The 6,045-nt window shown below is 42.1% G+C and overlaps 1 pseudogene; it reads right to left on the bottom strand.

Moving 5' to 3' along the window:
* Positions 1–1,315: 1,315 nt before the first annotated feature.
* On the bottom strand, positions 1,316–1,434 carry LOC118613521 (annotated as a pseudogene).
* Between the last annotated feature and the right edge of the window lie 4,611 nt (positions 1,435–6,045).

Below are 6,045 nucleotides of genomic sequence, written 5' to 3'. Positions count from 1 at the left end.
ACCATTAGAATTACCCAGGTTGTTAAAAACAAAAACAAAAACAGCCAAGCACCCACGGCCCCATCCCTCAAAGATTTTGATTTACCTAATCCAGGGAGGGCCGTCTGGATGGTTTCCTGGCATAAGCCAAAGTCTGATACACGCAGCTACGCCCCACGACCTGCGAAGCTGAACTAACTGGCGATTCTGCGCCATTGGGGACAACCTCCCAGGAGCCTCCTTGGTTTGCTCCAGATTGGCTTCTCTTCTGTTCTGGGTTCTACCTGGCTCCCAACCCATGGCTGCCTCTCTGGTTCCCAGCATGTGTGGATCTCGCTTTCAGCCCTGGGTCCCCTGGCTCTGTCTCTTGGCACTTCTTCAGGTCTTGACTCTGACTCTTTAGGGTCCCGACAGCTGAGAGTAAATACCTGTCCCGTGGAGATCACCCTCCAGCACTGGCTCATTGTCAGGCCTCCTGATCCCCTACAGAGCTCAGAGGAAGGTAGATGGTGACAGTATCAGCAGTGAGGATATTAATGTGTTTCTCGACATCATTCTCATGCTTCTAACAGTAACTTTATATTAATAATAACAACGATGGTAACACAAAAAGCTGATGCTCTTGGAAGCCACACTACGTCCCAGGCCTATGGTATGCTAAATACTCACCTGGATAAATTCCTATTGTGTTTTTCTTGTTTCCCTGACTCTACTATACGTCACCTGGGGCCAGGGGTCATGTCTTACACAGGTTGCCACTGTAATCTAACGGAGCCTATCACTCCTGTGACATGGTACTTCTCTGATTCATTTGTTTAAAGAGGAAAAATATTGAGCTACAGGATAGGGCAGTCCAATGCCACTGGTCACTGCTATAAATGTCCACGGTACTCTGAGCAGCTGGGAGCATTGTGTAGACCGTCTGTCCTGTTGTGTCGCTGACATAGCTCAGGGTCACTTCGCAGGGTGGTCTGGAACACCCCCCTTCGCACCGTAGTGGTGACGCCTCACCCTCCTTGGCAAACACTGGGAGAACAAGGAAGTAACATGTATAACTATGTCTACCTTAATCTGAAACACGACAAAGCCCAGTACCGGTGGAAGTTACGTGGTTTGGCTAGTCAGCAAAGACCCAGAAATTCTTTGGCGGTCCGGGGTTTCAGAATGGCTCCTATCAACTCTTTGGGGCAGCAAAGGCTCGTTCTAAGATACAGAGTGAACTTCCAATCTCCATTCTAAAATCGTTACATATTTGTCATGAGACCTCCTTCTCGTAATGGATTCAAGCTCTTTCTATTTTTTATTTTATTTTATTTTTTCAATTTTTTTTTTTTAACACCTACAGCACCTGGTCTTCCTAGGTGGCCTCCCATCCAAGTATTAACCAGGCCCTACCCTGCTTAGCTTCTGAGATCAGATGAGATCGAGCACATTCAGGGTGGCCTGGCTGTAGACTCAAGCTCTTTCTGAGAGCAGTTCCGAAGGTCTTTCTTGTGGAGGCAGTTTATAAAACTCGGCTGAGGTAAGGTTGAGGAGAATAACGGCAAGCAAATCTCAAGTGAATAGCTTTTAATTAAAATAAAAGAGGATGTGGGTCGCGGCAACACTTGACTCCTATTAGACTCAAGTGGAAAATGACATCTGTCTACTATAGACTGAATTGTGTTTCCCCAAATTCATATGTTAAAACTCTAATCCCCAGCAGGAAGGTGTTAGGAGCTGGGGCCTTTGAGAAATAACTGGGTGTAGATGGGATCATTAGAGTGGGGTCCTCATGATGGGATAAGCATCCTTACAAGAAGAGACCAGGGAGCCCATTCTCTGCCATGTGAGGTCGCAGCAGGAAGGCAGTGGTCCACAAGCTAGGAAGAGACAAATCAGTCATGCTGGCGCCTTGATCTTGGGCTGTGGGAAATAAATGTCTGTTGTGAGGGCCTCAGGAGTGAAAGTCTAAGATAGGACCAGACGTGGGTTATAAAGGAGCACTTTAATCAAAGATTTTGTATTTCATTTGGATTAGAATAAGTGGATAAACAGAATAGGAAAACTCCTGGAACAAGTTACATGTATTTGTAAAAAGCTTGTTCTATGAGACTTTTATGAATTCCTACTTAATGTTTGTTATGCTTAATCGATTTGAGATGCAGATAAAGTTTTTAAAAATGTAAAGGCTTAAAACTTTTTCAAATTTTTAAAGAATAAACGATTTATTTCTGTGCTATTTAAATTCTGTGAGCTATAGAAGATGCAAAACCTCCAATCTATTCTATAATGCAAAACCAAACAAAGACAACACAGAAAACAAAAAGCCAACCTCACTTATGAATATAGATAAAGACATTCTAAATAAAATATAAGCAAATAGAATACAATCCTGTTCCCATAATGCAGTAGGGTCTATGCCAGAAATAAAAGGATTATTCGATATTAGCAAAAGTACTAATTGAGCTCATAGAAGGCTTAGTGGTGTTGAGGAGTGTTGGGACCGTGGAGTGGGAACCATGGGAAGGGTTTGAGCGGAATGAAATGATGTGATAAATGGTTTAATGGAATCGCTTTGGCTGCCGTGTGCAGAAGAGAGCGAAGGGAAGCCAGAGTGGCAGCCGAGTTAGAGGCGTGAGAGGCAGGCCGACGGCCTTCCAAAGATGTCCACGTCCTAATCCCGGAACCTGTGAATGTATTGTTTACATATTTAAATGAAAATATGTTAATTTACAAGGGGGAAATTGAGGTTGCCGATGGAATTATGGTTGCTCGTCAGATGACCTTGAGATGGGGAGATTGTCCTGGATTATCCACACGGAACCCATGTAATCACAAGGGTCCTTATAAGTGAAAGAGGGGGGGCGGGGAAATACGAGAGTGATGGAATGTGAGAGAGACTTGACCGTGAGCTGAGCGAGGCAGGTAACCTACGGGAGCTAACGACGAGGACGCGCATTCTCCCCTAGAACCTCCAGAAGCAAAGCGGCCTTCCTGACGCCCGAATTTCGGCCTGGCGAGACCCGTTCTGGACTTCTGGGAGATAAGCTCACGTTGTTTTAAGCCGCTAATTTTGCTGTGATTTGTTGTAGCAGCAGTATGATGCTAATAAATGTTTGCTGCTGTAGTTAGCCAAGTGGGAGTTGGCAGTGGCTGGGACCAGAGTGGTGGCAGGAAAGATGTCAAGAAGTGGTTGGACTCTGGACAATTCGGAAGTAAAGTCAACAGGATTTACTGATAAACTGAACATAAGATTGGGAAGAAGAACGTTAAGGTGATTCGCAGTTGAGAGAAACGGCTCAGAACTTCCGTGGAGAGGCATCTAAGATTTGAAAAAGTTCCTCTGGAGACTCACAGTCTTCGTCTCCCTTCTCCTAGAACCTCTACTCTTCATACCCAAGGATCAGGGGTCTGGAATGAAAGCATGGAAAGTAGGTTTTGAGGGCTATTTTTTCTAGGTTCATACCCTACTCTGGGCCCTTAAGATATTATCACATTGATGAGAAGAGTCATAAAGAAAATAATTAAATTGTGAGATTTACAGCATCTTCCCCAAACCCCCGACGGGGAAAGAAAGAAAACCTTTGAATTTCCCTCCTGCCTTTCCTTCCAAGGGCAAGTTCGAAGTGAAGTCGTCAGCTCCATGCCAGGCTGGAACATCGGTGGGAGGGGCCAGAGCATTTCCAAGAAAGGAAGCAAATATCTGGAGAGAGAGAGAAAGAAATAGATTCAGAAGTGGGGGTGGAGGAGAGCCAACGGAGCCCGCGAGTAATTGGGGGTGTTGGCAGCGAGCCGGAAATGAAATGGAGAGAGAGGCTTTGATCAAGAGGTGTATAAACAAGATTGAGAAGAGAAGAAAGGGAAAAAAGAATTCGAAGACCCTTGCTGTGGTTTAGAACTTTCTCCTCTGATATTCTTTGGGAACATCAGTCAGCAGTGGAATAGCTTTTAAGTACATAGATGAAAAACATCTCATGCCCTGTAATACATTTGTTAATAGTCCCAGCCATCCTTCTCCTTTCCATAGGAAGGTTCTCAGATTCCCAGCCGATTCTTTTTTCCTAGATGCCAAACAATAGAATTACACTGCTCAGCCTTGAAATTGCAGCCTTGCAAATGTTTTTGAAAACAGTCGCAGAAAGATAAGAAGTTATCTATTTTCTCGACACTATTCTGCATCATAAAACAATTCTTGCACATGATAAAGGAGACTCATAAGAAGAAAATTCTATGATTCTTAATGGCTGTCTTACCGAATAATTAGTTGCCCTGGTAATAAAGATGTTTTCTGAAAGATATAAATGTTTGTGCATTTTCCTTGATAAACCAGAGGATGATCACTGACACTTTCTTCTTCCGTGTGAATGAATATAAAAATAAGTAAAACCCAGACTTTGTTCAATTTTTCATTTTGAACAAAAAATTTGGGCATCTTGGTCCCACTCTTCACTGACGTAGGTTTCAGTTTGCTAAACTGTGTTTCCTGGAGTTTTACGCTGAGCAGGGACTGGCCTATGTGGTCGATTCATAGCAAGAACAACATCTGTCAGCCCTAAAAGAGAATGGACCTAAGCTGAGATCGCCATACCTCCCAGGCAGGTAAAGAAATCATTCTGCTTAGTAGATTCCCACCCACCCCGACCCCAGTCTAAGCCACAGAGGAGAGAATTGCTGGAGGGACCCCCAAACCATATGAAGAAAGACCAATTGTCCTGGGAGCATCCTGTCCAGTCCCAGTGACATATCCTTCCTGGGGCTCCTCCTCCTCCATGTGGCCCCTCAGTTCTGTCCTTGAAACTCTCTTTGTTTTGACCCATTTCAGGGAAGAGTAAAATCAGATGAGTGAAAATCTGTCACTCCAGCAGAGGGTAGAGAGTGTAGTCTACAATCAACTGTATTTTGTTTATTCATCTGTTAACCGATACAGAAAACAGCAATGTCCTCTGCATTATCAAATCAATTCGTTATCCCCTCAGAGAAATGAATATCCTCCCAATTTACAGAACGTTTTGCAGTGGTCCTTTCTCGGACATTGAGTGAGGGCTTGGGTCTTTTTTTCAAGAGCCTGGAGCATCTTCCGCTTGAATTCGCAGAGCCGTTTCTGCACCTCCCAGGTGGGCTGACTCTATCTAGGTCCAAGTCTCTTACCGAAGCAGCCAAAGTATTCTAGAATGTTGGAGCCATTTTTAGAAAAAAATTACCAAATAGCACAGTCAAATGTGAGCAGTGCAGCAGCTCATGCTCCTAAAAAATAATGATCTTATATAAGAGATCATTAGGAAAGAACATCATAAAAAATGGCAGAAGTAATAAAATTCAACACCTGTTTCCAATAAAGCCTCTTTTAAAAATTAGGACGGGATGGATACTTTCTTAACCCAATTAAAAAGTATCATGCTTACTTCCCATCAACCAGCATCATATGAAACTGAAATAATGAAGAACTTTTCATTAAACTGGGCACAAAATAAGGAAGCCCATAATCACCATTGCTATTTATTTTTCTGGACAATTCTGGCCAATTAAATAAAAATAGAATAGAAGAAAATGCCTGAATATTGTAAAGGAAGAGAAAAAGCTTATTATTTGCAGGTAGGAATGCATTTATAGAAGACTGAAAGAAATAAAATTGAGAAAATATGAGAACTAACGAGCTCGGTAGGGCAGCCGAATACATAATAAGTAGATAAAAATCAATAGCCTGCTTTCATAACATTAAAAACAAGTTATAAAATGTAATGAAACTAGGATTCTGATTATAATGGCAAAAAAATACGAAATGCCTACAAACAAACTTAACCAGGAAATTACAAAATATGGTTGAGAATTATAAAAATGAACTTGGATAAAATTGTGGAATATCATAACGATGTCAATTCTTTATAATTTAATTACTTTACTGTTCTTTCTTTCCGTAGTACAATGTGATATTTTCATAAGTTGAAAAAAATTATTCCTACCTTAACCTGCTGGTAAAAGCAGATAAGAATAGCGATGAGTTAGGGAGGGACTATTGAATGATAAGATAGTAAAATTCAGAAAACTTCAGTAATTAAACGTATGATATTTGTGTAAGACTAAATC

This window comes from Rousettus aegyptiacus, unplaced genomic scaffold (assembly GCF_014176215.1).
Source record: "Rousettus aegyptiacus isolate mRouAeg1 unplaced genomic scaffold, mRouAeg1.p scaffold_m13_p_18, whole genome shotgun sequence".
Taxonomy (NCBI): Eukaryota; Metazoa; Chordata; class Mammalia; order Chiroptera; family Pteropodidae; genus Rousettus; species Rousettus aegyptiacus.
This window is presented reverse-complemented; position numbering and strand designations above follow the sequence as displayed.